The 18,508-nt window shown below is 42.1% G+C and overlaps 1 long non-coding RNA gene across 1 annotated transcript; it reads left to right on the forward strand.

Moving 5' to 3' along the window:
• Positions 1–14,809: 14,809 nt before the first annotated feature.
• Positions 14,810–16,278, forward strand: LOC129013772 (uncharacterized). Its single transcript, XR_008494074.1, has 2 exons — positions 14,810–14,896; positions 15,474–16,278. It is a non-coding gene; the product is annotated as an uncharacterized LOC129013772 (long non-coding RNA).
• Positions 16,279–18,508: the final 2,230 nt, after the last annotated feature.

The raw sequence follows: 18,508 nt of genomic DNA on the forward strand, positions 1-18,508 counted from the left end.
CACACACACTGACTCATACAGGCCTTTCCACCATGCTTTTGTGGGAGAGAACACTTACCATGGCTGCCTTTTATCTACTCCTATCCTAGGCCACACACTGCTAGTCTTGCCTCTCCAGTGGCCTGCTGCTGAGGGGCCCAGAGCCACACCTGCTTATCTTGGGTGGTAGCGGGTGGGGGTGGTTATTGTTGGGACAGAAGAAGGGTGACATCATCCTGGGTGCTGCCCATGAAGTGACCACACAGCAGGGGCAGCCAAAGGCAAGTGCAGAAAGAAAAGCTAACACGGGAAAGGAAGCACCAGAGTAGAGAGCAGGGAGGGCGACATTTCAGGAATTGCAGCTTCTATAGCTCTAGGTTCCCCATAGGGACCTGCCAGTTCTGGACACAGAGAAAGCTTTGTTCCCCATCTGGTTGACTTCTCAAGATCAGCCCTGTTGATCAGAGCTCAACACACCATCCAGAGCAACACCTTAATCAACTGTAGCTTTTTATAGCCCTTATATGTTGTAAAATATTTGGACATATATTTTCTCTCTTGATCCTCACAACACTGCTGTGAGAAGTGTATCTTCTCCATCCTAGATCCTGGATAATTTAAATGCATCATCCAAGGTTATGCATTCTACTACCAATAATCCTGTTGGATCTTAGCTAATCTAACTGTGCCTGCTGCTAATTCTTCTAGTCTCCAGATGACTAATATCTTGCTATGTAAAGACCCAGCTCTGTTTTCTCTTTTAATAAATTGTAGGAATTACATATAATACTTGGAGTTGGCCAGTGACGGTGGCTCACACCTGTAATCCCAGCACTTTGGGAGGCCGAGGTGGGTGGATCACCTGAGGTCAGGAATTCAAGACCAGCCTGGCCAACATGGGGAAACCCCATCTCTAGTGAAAAAAATATATACAAAAATTTGCTGCACGTCGTGGCAGGAGCTTGAGGCAGGGGAATCACTTGAACCCAGGAGGCAGAGGGTGCATTGAGTAATTGCGTCATTGCGCTCCAGCCTGGGCAACACAGTGAGACTAAAAAAAAAAAAAAAAAAAAAAAAAAAAAAAAAAGGAGTTATTCATTCATTTCCATAGTTATTAAGAGCCCATAGTGCATCAAACACTGTTCCTTGCAATACAGGGTTGGAAGAATAAGGATGAGTTATACAGGACTGGTATCTCACTATCTTTCTCTTTCTCTTTCTTTACAGCAAAAATACATCTGTCAAACCTCTCTCGTCTCTACCCTTTCATTATCTCTCTCTTGGACTGTTTCAACAGGCTCATAAGTGGTCTGCCAGCCTGCAGCCCTGCCCTGTGCTTGTCTATCTTTTTATAGCCGCTCAGGGCCATCCCTAATCCTCTGGGTTAGCCCTCCACTTGTTCCATATGGCTGCAGGATAAAAAACAAGATCTTAAGATGGGCTGCAGGGGTCCCTCTGGGTCTGTGTCCTCCCTCAGCCCCCATGTCTTTTCCATTCTCCCTGCACTTTAATACTGCCCTGCTGGTAGGTAACCACTCCCAGGCCTCCAACACAACTGCCTTTGTCCATTCCCAGCCTTTGCGAATACAACTTTCTCTGCCTGACACACTCCTTTCTCAGTCTTGCCTAGCAAATCTCTATTTAGCCTTTACAACAAAGCTCAGATGGTCCCTTCTTCTAGAATACATTTCTGGTAGTCTTCCCCAACTCCCAGCAGCCCTCATCTCCTATGTGGAGTTAACTCCTTGTCATGTTGCACTATAAACCTTTTACTATTATTATTATTATTATTATTTTCTAGTCAGAGTCTCACTCTGTCACCCAGGCTGGAGTGCCATGGTGTGATCTCAGCTCACTTCAACTTCTGCCTCCCAGGTTCAAGCGATTCCCTGGCTTCAGCCTCCTGAGTAGTTGGGACTACAGGCACGTGCCACCATGCCTGGCTAACTTTTTGTATTTTTAGTAGAGACAGGGTTTCACTATGTTGGCCAGGCTGGTTGCAAACGCCTGACCTCAGGTGATCTGTACTCCTTGGCCTTCCAAAGTGCTGGGATGACAGGTGTGAGCCACCTCGCCTGGCCCATGTAAACCTTTTAAACCTGTTTGTCTATCCTTCCAGATGAATCCACTAAAGAGGTTATACTCACATCTTAACACCTAGCTCACAGCCTGCCTGGCACATAGTAGAGACTCAATAAATAGTTTTAAATTGGATTAATTGAATGGAGAACAAACTGTATTTTTAATCATAACTTACTCCCCACCTAAGAAGAAAAATCTTCTGTTGTCTTCATACGTCCTCTAGCCTGGCAGGCAGCAGGGAGGAGGAGAGAGCTTGTGATTCCACAGGTGCTGTGGTTTGAATGTGTGTGTCCCCTCCAAAATTCATGTTGAATAAGAACATGGTAACATTAAAAGGTGGTGCAATATTTCATTGTAATACAGGGCCCAGCTGACAATGTTTCAACTTTACCATAATATAAAAGTGATATGCATTCAGTAGAAACTGTACTTAAAGTAACCATACAACCATTCTATTTTTTACTTTTAGTAGAGTATCAATAAATGACATGAGATAGTCAACATTTTATTATAAAATAAGCCTTGTGTTGATGATTTTGCCACCTATAGGCTAATGTAAGTGTTTTGAGCACATGTAAGGTAGGCTAGGCTAAACTCTATATGTTTGATAGGTTACACGTATTAAATGTATTTTTGACTTAATATTTTCAACTTACAATGGGTTTATCAGGACATAACGCCATTATAAGTTGAGGAACATCAGAAGTATTAAGAGGTGGGGCCTTTAGAAGGTGATTAGGTCATGAGGGTTCCTGTCTCATGAATGGGATTAAGGCCTTTATAAAAGAGGCTTTCTGGCCAAGCACAGTGGCTCATGCCTGTAATCCCAGCACTTTGGGAGGCTGAGGTGGGTGGATCACCTGAGGTCAGGAGTTTGAGACCAGCCTCACCAACATGGTGAAACCCCGTCTCTACTAAAAATACAAAATTAGCTGGGTGTGGTGGCGCACACCTATAATCCCAGCTACTTGGGAGGCTGAGGCAAGAGAATTGCTTGAACCCGGGAGGCAGAGGTTGCAGTGAGCCAGGATCATGCCACTGCTCTCCAGACTGTCTCAAAAAAAATAAAAATAAAAATAAACAAGATAAAAAGAGGCTTTCTATAGCATTTGCCATGTTTGTCCTTACATTCCTTTTGTCACGTGAGGGCACAGCATTCATCCCTTCTGAAGGATGCAGTAACAAAGCGTCATCTTGGAAGCAGAGTGGGGGCCCTCTCCAGACACCAAACCTGCTGGCTCCCTGATCTTGGACTTCTCAGCCTCCAGAACTGTGAAAAATACATTCTATTTTTTAAATAAATATCTAGTCTATTCTATTCTGTTATAGCAGCACAAACGGACTAAGACAACATACTATCTGTTTTAATGTGTTAATCTTAAAACCATTCCTTATGCTCATCCATGTTCAGTACATGTTTGTTGAAAGTAAATTTTGTGTGTATGTGTGTGAATTTTAATTTTGTGGATTTTGCGAATTTTTAATCTTGTGAATTTTGTGAAAGTGAATTTTTGTGTGTGTGAATTTTAAAAAAACAGCAGTTTTTGAACATCTACTACCAGCTCTGCCCTAGGGAGTACACAGCAGGATTAAACATGCTCTCTACCTGCAAAGAGAAAAGGCTGTCCTCGAGAATAGGATCTGAGCACTTGGGCAGGAGAATGCTGGAAGTCCAAGTTTGGGGAATAATGAACAGTAAAGAGGAACCACTGAATCCAGGGGGACAGACAAGCTATCTCGGGGATAGGAAGGTAGGGCCAAGAACAAAAACTCAAGCCTTGAGTCCTGGGCTCCCTGAGGTCTAAGCAGATGAAGGAGAACAGCCCTCTAGAGTAGAGTGCAAATTGCAGCAGAAAGGTCAGAGGCAGAAAAGACAATCACATTGGACAGTAAGACAGATTCTCTAAGGGCAGTCTGGTTGGGCTCTAACAATCAAGAGGCAGGGGCCATTTCTACAACTCCTTCTATAAATCAATAAGTATTTTTCCACTATTGAATTTTCACCAACTGATTGACAAGAAGACATGAACAGGCTGGGAGAGGCCCTTAAGCCAGAGCAGATCCGTTTCTTTCCATCAAGATAAGAACAGGAGGAGGGGCAATTCTCCACCCCTGCACCTCCAAAGTCAGCTCCCTGGGTGTTATTAAGCACCACCACATCAGTATTCCAACCCCAGAGTCCCTCCAAATACCCATGTAAACATTCATTTACATTTAAATTGTGCTTCTCTGGATTCAGACTCTTTCTCTGAAAACTCTAACAATCCAATTATCAAGAAAACCAACATGTCATTTCTAAGCCTGGTGGTAGAGACTTTCTCCTCCCCCAGGAAACCCCTCGTTCAGCAGGAAGCAGCTTCAGGTGTCCCTGTCTGGATGGGTTTAGTCAGCATCCCAGCACACTCAAGGATGATCCTGAAAATATTTGTGCTCTTCAGTAGGGAAGGATGAGTGTCAAGGAAGCGTGCTAGCAAACCATTGCATTCATTTTAATGGGTAGAGAGGGAAGGGTAGTCAAGGAAAACTTTAGAGAAGAAAAGTCTTGTAAAAACTGCTGGAGGTGCTGGAAAGAGCTCTGCTCTGGAAGTAGAGCTGGCTTTGAATCCCAGCGTGGTGGCTTCTTAGCTTTCTGAGCTTCACTTCATCTACATCTCTGTACAGCAAGGTCAAAGGGTTTCAGTGACCTGGGCTAATATGTGCCTTGTACAGTCGTCTTGATGATTAAATGAAGCAATGTATATGAATATCCCTGGCACAAAGTAGACATTCAGGAAATGCTTTTCCCTTCCTTGTGAAGGCTGGGAATGCTGATTGGTAGAAAGCAAGAGATAAGCATCCTCCTAGGAGGAAGGGACCAAATCATCAGGCAAACCATGGAGGGTTGGGCAGTGAAGGAATTTGCTTGTCAGTTTAATGCCTTGAAATTTACTCAACTCAGTGAATACGGGGCTTCTTTTATCAGATCTTGGACTAAGAGTTCAAAGGCTGAACCTAAGGACAAGAGAAGGGGAAGAAAGCACTTCACCCAGCATGTGATTAATATGAAAAATGGGTCAAGCCTAGGGATGCGCTAAACCTATTCCCTCTGCAGTGTCAGTGAGGTGTCCCCTTCCTACTTACTAGAAACTAAACCAAGTCAAAGGAAGAAAATTGAGAAAACAAAGAAAGGGCTAGGAGAAAACAAGTAACACAAACACTTCAGGTTCTGCATACACGACTCAGAGCTCCCACACCCAAGCAGGCCTTGGTGTCATAGATTCCAGATTGCAACTTTAGCACACAGTCAAACTATTAGGTCAGTCTTCTTGAGGATCTCACATGGCTAAGGAGTATTCTTTCTAACAGATATTTAAAACCCAAATGCTTTCAACGACCTTCAGCCAATATCTCCATAGTATCTGGTTGGTCAAGATGCCTTCATGTACCCGCCTCTTGTCAGCCAGTCCGACAATCACCTTCGGTGGAAGGAAGAAGAATCCTTCTCACTAGATATTTTGGGAGTGGGTTAGATGAAGAAATTGGGACACAGCGAAGAACCTGGCCAAGAAGAATGAAAAGCTGATCTTATTACTGTTCTCCTCAGATGTGGTTTGAAACCTGTCCCATCTCAGGGTGCTCATTTCCTCATTAGTAAAACAAAGATGTTACCCATGTAGCTCACACATGTCTGGGGCAGGAGTAATAGGGGCTTACATTCATGTAGCCCCCAAGCATATTCACATCATTTTTTTTAAGACCTTCACAATATTGTTGAAAGGAAAGCCGGGAAAATGGCAGTTTCTCCCCTTCACAGCTGAGGCATCTGAAATTCAGAGAATTTAAGTGTCTTCTGAAGAGCAAGTCAGGAGTAGAACTGGCCCCAATCCCAATGCCCATTCCACTCCAACCCACTGCCAATTTTTTGCTATAAAAATGCAATCGATTGTAAAGTATTCATAAAATATGGTGTTTCTTTTTATATAATTTTATTGTTTCTCATTTTAACCAAAGTATTGCATATTCATCATAGAAAATTTAGAAAGAACAAATAAGTAAAGGGAAGAAAATCATGATTACCCATAACTTCACTGAAATATAATGTTGTTTGAAGAACAAGTAAAAAGACAATATGCCACTGTACTAATCACCTAATATTCAATCCTGAGATCACCAAAGATGATAGGGCTCAACAGTTACATCGGGCAGCAACCAGAGACTATGCTCTTGGGGAGAGAGACGCTCATGAGGGGAGGGGTGGCAGCAGTTAAAGGAAAAAATAGGATCAGAGTTTTAATGCAGACAGATCTGTATGCTGTGGGGAAAGGCCAGTGGAGAGGGACGCAGCTGCTGCTCCAGCAGGGAAAGGAGAAGACAGCTGGAGTGACCCCCCTCCCAAGAGGTAGGGCCCATGTGGAGAAACAGCACCATTGGCTTTTTGTCCATATTATCAGGCCAGGCACAGGATGGAAGAGGGGAGAGATGGTGATGGGTCTCTGGAAGTTCTTTACTGATTTCCTCTGTGTGAAATTGTTTTCTTTAGTGATGTAGAAGGCAAGGTCTATCTGAAAGTGTAAGGAAGATATCTGAGGGTTTCAGGAGACAAGGAGAGAGTAGAAACAGTTGTCTCCGGGAAAGAGAGAGAAAACAGCAGTGAGGACTCTGGTGAAGACCTCAATTTGTTCTTATGTTTTCTCCAGCTGCACAGGCATAGGCTTGGAGTAGATAACGAGTTGGATATAATCAGCCTTGTGGCTAAGCAAGTCAGAATGAAGAACTAGGAGAGAAACTAGGAAGGTGGAGGTGTGCAAAGGAAGCGAAATGGTAAAGAAAAAACAGAAGGCTTCTGGAAATCTGGAGAGAGACATAATGTTGGTGGATTCATGGCTAATAGGTGAAGAAGGGCTATTGGAGCTGGTGTAGAAAAGCATGTGAGCTAGAAAGAGAGAAGGAGTGGTCAGGAGATGTTTAAAATTGTGATTGCTGGTGGCACTGCAGTTATTAGTAATGACAAGGTCTAGGCTTTGACCTTGAAACTCAGCAGCCGAATTAGGGTAGGATAGAATCATCAGCAAGATGAGATCAGGGAACTGAGAGGGCCAAGAAAAATAAAGATTCTTTAATTCACCTTAAAAAATGTATTGGGAGCATTGTGTGTATTTATAATGAAATTACCAAGAATTAAGATGGAATAGTGTTGGAGACTGTAAAGTGAGACAGAACTTAAATTGTGGAGAAAATGTAGTAGTGACCCAAAGATAAGGAGATGGCTTTGCACTATACATTACTGGGTATTGGATCTTGGAACCCTGACATTCAAAAGCACTTATATGTGATGTTACTTAATTTATTTTTTGCTTGTTTGTTTGTTTGTTTGTTTAAGACAGAGTCTCACTCTTTTCCCAGGCTGGAGTGCAATGGCACGATCTCAGTTCACTGCAACCTCTACCTCCTGGGTACAAGCGTTCTACTGCCTGAGCCTCCCAAGTAGCTAGGATTAAAGGCGTGCACTACCATGCCGGGCTTATTTTTGTATTTTTAGTAGAGACGGGGTTCTACCATGTTGCCCAGGCTGGTCTTGAACTCTTGGCCTCAAGAGATCTGCCCGCCTCAGCCTCCCAAAGTGCTGGGATTACAGGCATGAGCCACAGCGCCCGGCCTGATGTGACTTAATTTGAAATTATTTAGGAATAGAAATTTTTTTTCAATGGATTAAAAAAGCAAATAAATGAGCAAAGAATATAAAATCTTAAAATGTATACATTCTCAGCCTCCTCTGTTGAAGAAATTCCATCGTTTTAAGGTGTAGAGCTTCCTTGGAAGAGTAATGAGTTTTGTTACCGCAGACATTTAAATTGCTGGTGATCACCCTGAACTACTGGAAGTTTTGTTAGAGCAGGTCAAATTCCTTTAAAATGTAGGGGTTTTTGTTTGTTTGTTTGTTTGTTTGTTTTGTTTTTGAGACAGTCTTGCTGTGTCGCCCAGGCTGGAGTGCAGTGGCGTGATCTTGGCTCACTGCAGACTCCACCTTCTGGATTCAAGCGATTCTCGTGCCTCAGCCTCCCCATAGCTAGGATTACAGGTGTGTGCTAATACACCTGGCTCAGAGGAGGTGCTTCTTTTTTTTTTTTTTTTTTTTTTGCTTTGTTTTTTGAAACAGAGTCTCACTCTGCCACCCAGGCTGGATTGCAGTGATGAGATCTTGGCTCACTGCAACCTCTGCCTCTCAGATTCAAGTGATTCTCCTGCCTCAGCCTCCTGAGTAGCTGGGACTATAGGTGCCTGCCACCCCACCCAGCTAATTTTTGTACTTTTAGTAAAGACAGGGTTTCACCATATTGGCCAGGCTGGTCTCAAACTCCTGACCTCAGATAATCCACCTGTCTCAGCCTCCCAACATGCTGGGATTACAGGCGTGAGCCACCGCGCCCAGTGGGAGAAGCTTCTTAAACTCAGATGTGGAGGGTGAACATGAGGACAAACTTGCAAAAACATGTCAGAGAATACCATTACAAAGATGTAAGAGTAACAGACTTAGAAGTTCAGAGAGTGACAACTAGCTCCCAGCAGGATGAAGAGAAGATACCATGAGGATAGGTAAAAGAAGAGTCTAGAACAGTAGTTCTGAATCCTTAGCTTGCAATAGCAACAACTAGGTTGCTTATTGAAATGCAGGTCTCTCCCGATCTGATGCACGCCAGCTTACTACTTCGCAAACTCCTCTTCTAAAGAAGTAGACAGTGCCAGCGCACGATGGGTTCGGGGCATGGTACACAGCTTACACTTTAATCTCTACAAGATGGGAAATTATTGAAGCATTTCTCACCAAATGTACCAGAGGAAAAACAAGTGTGTCTTCATGGCTAAATGTATTTCAAATCCACATTTTCCCCCTCTTAGCCTAAGCAAGGAGATTTCCAATATCCCAGGAAACTATAACCTTCCTTGGTATCATTAACAGACATTAGAAATAGGATCTAGCCCACAGGAGATTCTTAATAAATGCTAAATAAATAAATAATAAGTAAATAAAATGTAATAGGGTTTATATAATACTGTCACCTCCACTCAATATCATCCCAAACTTAATATTGCTTTCTTTTAAAGGCCTTATATATTCCCAAAGTTCCTTTTCAAACTCTAAACCCATTCAGAAAGCCTTTGGATTCAGCATGCCTTCCTTCACCAAATTTATAGGAAGGACAATCTTGAGCCATCTGGTGCCTATTTAATTTTTAACCACCTCTCCCTTGAAATATTTCTTTCTTCATTCTTATTTTGTCCTAAAAACTTGGCTATGAGCTAAACTGCACCATCTGTGACTTCCAGTAAATACAACTGTTGCTAATGAAATTACCCAGTTTCATCATTTTGATTTAAATGCCTTGCCTGTTTTTCTTCTGACCTTTCGTTGCTTGCCATCAAACTCAAGCTTTTGTGAATTCAGATACATACGTCCATGTAGGTCAGTCTTGAGGAATAAATCTTCTCTGTGAAGCACAAGAACCTGGGCCAAGCCCGCTCAGCAGGCTGACATGGGAGGTGGGGGCCGGGGCTGTGCAGAGAAATATGGATGGCACTTGTGCCCGTCCGCTCAATGTGCGCAGGGCCCCAGGGCAGACCCCCGCCATGTGACCAAGTGGCCGCTCGGTCTGGCTCTCCGGCCTCCCATTTGTTAGGATGCTGACGATATTAATGAGTTGGGGTGTTGGAGTCCATTCCTTGGCCTTTGGTGTCGGTTCCTCCCTGCACAGGAGTGCTTGACCTGATTGAAGAAAAGGAAAGTTCAGAGATTCTAAACTTTGCCCAAGTGGAGGGAAGGCCTTCCAGAAAAGGAGATACTTTTGAAGAAATCAGGTCCTTTCACTGCCCAGGACAATGCTTTCATTTAGGTAGCAAACCGCTGTCTTTATCATGGCCCCATCAAGGGAATAAAAGAGAATGAAATAGACATTCGTCCATCAAGTCATTCAGTCATCAAATTGTTATCAGTACTCTTGTCAACTATATCAGATAATTAAATAGTGGAGGGTATTATTAGTACTTGCATTAGCTAACATTTATTGTGTCTTCACTGTGTAGCACGCACTGTGCTACGCCCCTTACCTAATCAGTTCATTTAATCCTCATAATAATCCTATGTCCTATGGCTGGGAACTGTTATTATTCCCACATGACAGTGAAGAAGTGAGGCTTAAAGAGGTTAAGCCACTTGTCCAGAGTCCCACAGATTCTAACTCATGCTCATAAACTTGCTGCTTTATTGCTTTGCATTTACTGGTGCTCTCTTGCGTGCCAGATACTGTGCTGGGAACTGGGGATGCAAAAATGACAAAGATGTAGTCCTTGCCCACTTTCCAGGGAAGCAAGAGATAAAAATGCAAATACACCATCTGAGTGAAGCTACAACAAAGTAGGAAAAATATTGTGGGGTCGCAGAAAGAGAAGGGATTCTGTCTGGGGAAGCCAAGGAAAGATTCACAGCAAGGAGACATGAGATCTAGGTTCGAAGGGAGATGGCAGCCCTGGCAGAAGGAAAGAGGCATCCAAAGGAGTGGAAGTGTATGAAAAGAGAGCCAAGGGGAAGGAGCTTCTGCGTGGGTGGAGATGGGTGGGAGGGTTAAAGGACTGGGAGGTGTCCTTGCCCAGACTGAAGAGATTGGGATGGTGGGGGGAGTCAGCCCCACAACTTTACACCAAAACTGTCTGTCACTGGGTCTCTACAATCACCAGAGGGTGGGGTGGAAGTGGGGTGGAAGGTGGGGATGGAGTAGATGGAGTCTCCAAGGCAGCCCAGCACATCTGGCTAGCATTTAGCCTAAGAAGCAGCAGGACTCACCTTTCATTACTGAATTTTCATTAGCCTTAAGGACTCACCCCCACCCTCAAGGTGGTTAAACACTCAGGACAGTGAGGAGATACCCAATAGGCCCAAAGGGGGTTAAGCTGTAGCCTCACATCTCCCCGATTATCCGCTATCTTCACTTTAATCTCTGCCTCTCTTCTAACATCAGGATGCTGCTCCTAATGACCAGGAAGGAGATCTGTAAGTAAAAGCTGTTTTTAGTTCCACCAATAGTAAAGATACGTTCATTGTCTGTAAGTGTGTTGTCAATGTAGTGTGACTTCAGTGAAGACAAAATCTCCACAATCCCAAATGCACCCCCACTGATTCTGTCATCAGTTTCAACATCACTTCCTTCTTAGGACCAGGCTTTAAAGGCTAATGCTGATAAGAGAACCCTACCGGGGAGGGCTGACACCAGGAACAACTTCATCTGGAGCATGCATCAGATCAGCCAGTCTCCTCCTAGGGCTCTGGGGAAAGGGACAGGTGGGACCAAAAAAGCTTTGTTATCCCGGAACAAGGGTCAGTAAACATTTTCTCTAGAGGACCTGACAGTAAATATTTTAGGCTCTGTGGGCCACTTGGTCTTTGTCGCAATTACATAACTCTGCTGTTGCAGCATGAACACAGTCATGGACAACATGTGAATGAATGAATGAATGTGACTGTGCTCCAATAAAACTTTATTTGCAAAAATTGGGCATGCAGGCTAGATTTGGTCCACTGGCCGTAGTTTGCTAACCACTAAGACAGATCAATGGGCACCTGTACAGAGAAATAGGATGCCAATCTGAAAAGAGCTCATGGGATGCTGAAAGTGGGATCTACCTAATTAATTTGGTTGCGGTCAGCCCCTAAACATGTTACAGCTCCCGGAGGGTGCTCCTGGGAACAGTCCCCTTTTCTGACCTCCAAAACACATCCTCAGTGTCATCCTGGCTTCATTCCTCATTTTCAATTAATCCAATCTACCACTAATGCTGTGGGGTGACAGCATTTTCAATTAATTCAATCTACCGCTATTTCCTCCAATGAAATCTCTAAAACCATATAAAGCTCAAGAGGTTAAGAAATATGTTCATAGTTATCTACACACAAGTAAATGACAAAGCCAAGACTTAAACCAAGTATGTCAGACACTAAAAACAGATGAATATCCTCACTGCATCTTTACTTTCCAAGAGCCCCTGGGAAATATGTTTGGCATAAAGCTGTCCATGGCAGCCTCACACAGCATCTCTGGGAACCCTTCCCAATGACCCTCACCTTCTGTACTCATAGCTGGACCCCCTGCCAACTCCAAGGGAGATACTCAAGAAATAAGACCCGTTTTTAAATATAAGTGCAGGTGGTTGTGGGTGCTGGGATTCTAGGCATACAGTCAAACTGTACTATGTAAATAGATAAGTCAGAATGTGAGCTTTTAAATCAAAGGTGTAAGTTTAAAAGTAACTTTATAAGAAAGTTAAATCAAAAGTTAAAGTTAAATTTTTAATATTAAGAGCAGGGTCTGAAACAAGTGTCTATGAGTCAGCAGGAGAAAAAAACTCTTATTTTATAATAGCTGAACTTTAATGATACATACGTGGTCAACTTCTGAAAATGTTTGAGGTGGCTTAAATATACATGTAAGTGATTAATACAGGGGTAAAAGAATTAGCTTAAGTAGCAAAAGGGGAGAGATGCTTGAACCATGCTGCCAGAGAGTTCATGATCACATGAGGTAATCACAATCGCTTAGGCCTCAGCAAGACTGTTCTCTCTGCTGCAAAACTCTAAAGCTGTGGCCCTCAAAACTTAGGGTGCCCGGGAATGACCTGGAAGGCCTACGTTAAACAAATGACTGGGATCCCTCTGCAGATTCCAACAGAGTAGGTCCTGCCTGGAACCTAGAAATCATTGTTTTCAACACACATTCCTGGTAGTTTTGATGAAGATGGTTTAGTGATCATCTATGAGAACTGCTGATTTTCAAGAACTTCATGGCAGGCTCTCTGAACAACACAATCATCATCATTATCTCAACAAGAAACTTAAGCAAAGAAATGCTCTTTGAGTGACTTTTCAAAAAGCTCAATCCTTGGTAAAACATTGAGGACAGAGGATTCTATCACTGCCCTGGGAGGACGTTTCCATCAGGAACTAAGGAAGTTTAGTGCAGATATTACATTTCTGGCAATCCCACTCTCTTCAGAGATGGGGCTTGGAGAGCCTAGGAGAATGTATGGTTGGTTTCAGATCTTCATGTTGGGTCTCCACGTTGCCTCCAGAAGAGTGAGTCAGTCTGGCATCTCTCCACAATATAAGGCCACATGCTTCCCAACTGGATGGTCAAAACATTGGGGTCACAGGGTCCTCTTTCTCCTCTACTCTTTACATCTTGCCATAGCCCCTAATAAATCTAATTCCTCTAAGCACCACTCTGCTCACCCCTCTGAATTCCTACTGCTCTGGGTGTCCTCTGTGTACCCTAGTCTCTCCCTAGCCCACCTCTCTGTGCCCAAGAGACAGAGCACATGGATCCCACCAACACTTCCTGTGCCTTCTAAGCTCTGGTTCCCTTTCTACTGGGTCAAAGGGTGGCACCAGCTGCAGTTATTCCTCCGCCAAAGGCCGGGGTTCTGAATGGCCATTCTCTCCATGTTGTAGTGACCACCCTCTCCTGTCCCTCTGCAAGCCCAAGAGGTAACGGTTCCCCCACTGATTTTAGCCCTGGGGTAGGGCACTTCCTTTGGTGGTGGTCTTTCACTTTACTCATGCTTTTGTAAATAGTCCTGCTCCTCAATTTCCCCATGCTATGAGCATGGAAAGAGAGATGAAGCTATACTACCCAAGAAACAAAAAGGGGCCTACTTCACAGTAATTAAAGAAACCCTCATGTGTCCAGGAAAGGTAACAACATTATTATGTAGAAAGGGAGCAACTGAAAACAAAATCATTAGTAGAACTTCACACCACAATTCTAGCAACTATCCCCGCTTCTGTGTGTCTAGGCTATGAATGAGATAATTAATATGAGAGCATATTAAATCTTACTTTTAAAAGGGTTAAAAGTAGTAAATACCTAAAGGAGTGAATTGTGTAAGCAAAACCAATTTTTCTCATCTGAAAACTAATTATTTTTATTATTATCCTTCAATTTGAACAGTTTACCAGGTGCTCTTACATGTGTTTTCTTATTTGATGTGTCCCTTACACCAGCCTTGGAAAGGGGGTAAGATTTTTCCCCTTTATAATACAGAGAATGGTGCTCTGAAAGTTTAAGGCATTTGCTCACAAACTCACTTAAGTGAGATGTTCAGGGCTCTACCTACCATATAAGCCTAATTCAGGGGAGGTTTGCAGTTGTGGTGGCCAATAGGTTTCACACAACACTTTGCATTGCTTGGTAGTAACTGTGCTGTGTTGTAAAGATTCTGAGGCTGTTTGGACTCAAGAGAAAAGAGTATCTCAACTAGCAATGTCTGGCAAGACATAGAATTGAGGAGCAATACCATGCCTCCTACAGATTTTCTGCCTTGACTTAGTGTTTGAGAGCATGGGCTTTGGAAGGGTGAAGGCCTAAGTCAGGGCCTGACTCAGTCTCCCCATTCAACCTTCTCAGCCTTGGTTTCCTCATCTGCTATCAAAGGCCATAATATTAACTTCCCCACAGAGTTGTTCCTTTTTGTTCCCAACCTAAACTTATTTTCACATGAAAAGAAGCACCACCATTATCTAAAAGGACAAATCGTGCAGAGAAAACTATGAACAGCATCCGTTCTAGACTTAACAATTCAATCAATAAGAGTAGCAAAGTGCAGGAGGGGATGAGCTGGGCTTCCAGTTAGGAATGCTGGCATCTGTCCCAGTTTTCCTTTCATAATTTGTTCTAGGGCTATGGAGATGCTTGTAAAGGATTCTCTTTCCTATTGTAAGCCAAAGAGAATGCAATCCAATGCAATGTTTCGGTCATGGAGTCTTTATTGGACACAGGCTGGCATGAGTTGATGGCACTTGAAAATCAGCAAGGTACTTTCCAAAATAATTTATAACCCTTCCTTGAAAGTAGGTCCTGTTTGTCAGTCTTGATGAGTTCTGTCTGACCTGTGTAATCATCAGCACGTGAGTTAATTTTTTAACTAACGGTTTCTTAATCTAGAAAATGAGATTGTTGGAACATAATTTTTTTAAAAAGAGTAATTTTTCTACTGGGAAAAGGAGTATGAAAACTATTTTTGTCAGTTTCCTAACTTTCTTGGTGTTATATTGTCTTTGTAGTAATGAAAATAATGGTAATAATATCATAATTTAATATCTGCTTGAACTGTTATTCTTCCCTTTAGAATCAATTTATTTTTCTCTTCTTATTTTTCTGGTGCCTTTGATTACCTCTCTTACTTTTTAAAATTTTTGTAACGCTTTTATTTTTGTAAGCATTTGTTTTCCTTGCAGAATGCAGCATGTGAGCATTACGTGCATGCTTTGTTCATGATAATAACTGAGGTATGCCAGAAAACCTCTCATCCTGAAATACATCCTCCTCACGCATGAAACTCCATGTTTCTAATAGTGGAATCCGTCCCTCTGACTTGTGTTGTCTTTGCAGCTACAAATGCTCCAGGGAGGAACAGCAGCTTCAGTCCCTAAACCTTGGTGCAGCTGAGTTTATAGAGGTTTTCCAGACCTTAACAAGACCCTGTGACAGTACTAAGACCCTGGGGATGGTGAGAAGTAGTCTGGAACCAGGAGGCTGCTACGTTTTACAGGATACTGGAGCGCAGTTCTCAGTCAAAGGCTAGAGTTCAGAAAGACATGCCTCTCAGATCTGTCTACCTTTAAGCATTTTTTTAATTAATAACTAGATATTGACCTTTAAAACCATCACAGGTATAGGAGTTTGTTGACTAAAATTCATATTTTAGATACAATTGAAATGTTTAGAAATCTTTATAAGAAAATCATTACTACCTAGGTCAGAAGCAATGCAATTCAAGCTTAGGTCTATGGTTTTTGCTCCTGATCAGTAATATGTAGATGGCGTGTGTTCTCTTACCCTCTCTAAATCTGGAAAGATGCATTTCATATTGTCTCTAATCTCAAAAATTTTAACTTTCACTTTTAATTGTTGAAAATGTCATTCTGAAATCCAACAATGAATGAGTGGATGTGTATATATTCATCATATACGTGTACACACACACAAATAAAACCTGTATCTCACAGCCCACATATCTTTTTTAAGCTGCTCTTTCAGGAAGATTTATGACACTCTGCTTCACAAAGAAAGTTTAAAAGAGAGAAAGAAAATGAAATGAAACAGTGACTGTTCCCTAGTGCAATTACTCTGTCAAATACTCCCCTAGGGAAAGGAATTTGCTCTTATTGTGAAATAAATTAATATAGAAATCAGACTCCTGCGGTAACTTTTCTTTATCCCCAGGCAGTATTTTCCCACTACTGCTCTCAAAATTCACTTTTGGCGATACACATATGGGAGGTTGGAAATAGCTAGAAATTATATGTTTGAATTTTAAATATATTCCCATTTCCATAAATGTTAGCAGCTCCCCAAATTATCAGGGAGTACACAATCGTTTAGAGATCGCCTGCCTCAGAAATCAATTGCTTGTCCTCTTCATCCTCGGTGGGGGGTGGAGGAGGAGAGGGAGCACTTTCTCTTACCACCTTTTCAACCCCACAAATAAGAATTTCTTTCCAAGAAGCTGCCACTTGCCCAGAAAATTTGGAATGACAAGGCCCATTGGGCTGCAAGAAGAGTGTAGACACGTCTAAGCTTAGTCCTTTTTCCAAAATCCACAACTCAGCATTCACTGGGAACCTTCACTCCCCACATGCCAGCTTAAGCCCTCTGTGATTCCTAATTAGGCGTTCACTGCTCAATTAGTGCCCCATTAGCTTCGTACCATGTTAACTTTAAACTACTGGTCACATTTCTCTTCACTTCAGCCATATTACTAATGGACAGAACTTACAAGCAATCATGAAAACCCTTGCCAGCTGAAACTCACTCTAATCTTAAAACAACATAAGAGCAGTATATGTAAAATCGATTAGTGACTGTCTTAACCAAACTACAGAGAAAAGCAGGGTCTTTTAGGAGGAGGCTATTCAAGGGGGAAAAATCGGGAATATGTAGTGCAAATAAATATCAGGCACACAGAAATGAAGATAATGACTAACTGCTCCATGATGACCTTTATGATTTGCAATCCTGTGCCTTCCCTTTCTAAGTCATGGAAGCCTTACTGATGAACAGGTATAAACCTCTTTTTGTAGCTTCCTAGGGGCAGATATTTCCATCTCTAAGTTATTTCACTTAGAAACAACTAATATTTATTGAGCTCTTACTTTGTACCAACCTTTAGTCTACGGGCTTTATATGTTTTAACTGTTTAATTCACACTGCGCTGAAAGTTATCTTTCCTATCTCCATTCAATGGGAAAGAAAACTGAGGCTTAAAGACCATAGATACCATCGCATAGTGTAGAAAGCAAGAAGACCCTGAAGACGAGAGGCTCTATGTCGTATGCTACATTGTCTACTAGAAGGATTTTAAAATGCCAACAGGTTTAATAACAATAAGTATCCTTATCTATCACTTATTAAGCATCTACTACAGTATGTTCTTTCACTTGTGTTGTGTGTATAAGTATAGTGCATCTGCACTCTTATTTTCAGAACGATGCTGGCTCTTACACACACAAATGAAATAATGGTGGCAGGATAATGAACTGATTAAGAGCACACGCTGTGGAGTCAGACTGTCAGATCAAATCTCAGCTCCACCACGGCTAGCTGTGTGACCTTGCACAAATTACTTGAACTTTCTAAGCCTCATCTATAAAATGAAGGCAATAATGGCAACTACTTGGTGGGGTGGTTGTGAGGATGAAAGGAAATAATCTCAGAGAAGGGCTTAGAACAGAGCCCAGTGCATAGTAAAAGTTCAATGAATACTGTAATTATTTTCCTCTGTTGACAGAGAAGAGATTTTTATAGTCAATAGGTAGGCTGGCCTGTATGACTCCTCCACTAAAAATATAACTGGTTACATTGTGGTTTCACACCAAGAAGCAGTAAGAGATGGTAGACTTTTCTTTTTTATGGTGTTGATTTAGTTTGGCTTCATTGGGCAGTTCAAAAAGCACATCTTTTGACCCATTCCCGGTATTCTCTGCAAATTGCATGGACTTTTAGTCCAGACAAATTCAGTGAAGGGTGAGAAAGGGCTACAGAAACAGAAAGGAATGCAAAAAACATTGTATAATTCTAAGAAATTATAAATTACTTTCACTAAAAGGAATATTAAGGCATCGTATTCTTTTCTATTAATTCTTACTATAAACAACACATTCTCAGTGTACAGAATTTAGAAAACAGAGAAAGGCACAAAAATTTTTTAAAGACTAAAATAAGAAAAGAAAAATCATCTCATAATCTTTTCACTGTTGGTTTTTTGAGGATAGATAATGAGTCAGTAAATACTGGCATGGCCACACCAATGGAGAACAGAGGTGTCCATTCTGATTGGCTAGACCCAGCTACAACAATTCCCAAATATTCCCAGAATTACCCTAGGCTTGTGCACACTTTGCATTCGTATGTGTTTGTTTTTGGAA

The sequence above is a fragment of the Pongo pygmaeus genome, chromosome 16 (assembly GCF_028885625.2).
Source record: "Pongo pygmaeus isolate AG05252 chromosome 16, NHGRI_mPonPyg2-v2.0_pri, whole genome shotgun sequence".
Taxonomy (NCBI): domain Eukaryota; kingdom Metazoa; phylum Chordata; class Mammalia; order Primates; family Hominidae; genus Pongo; species Pongo pygmaeus.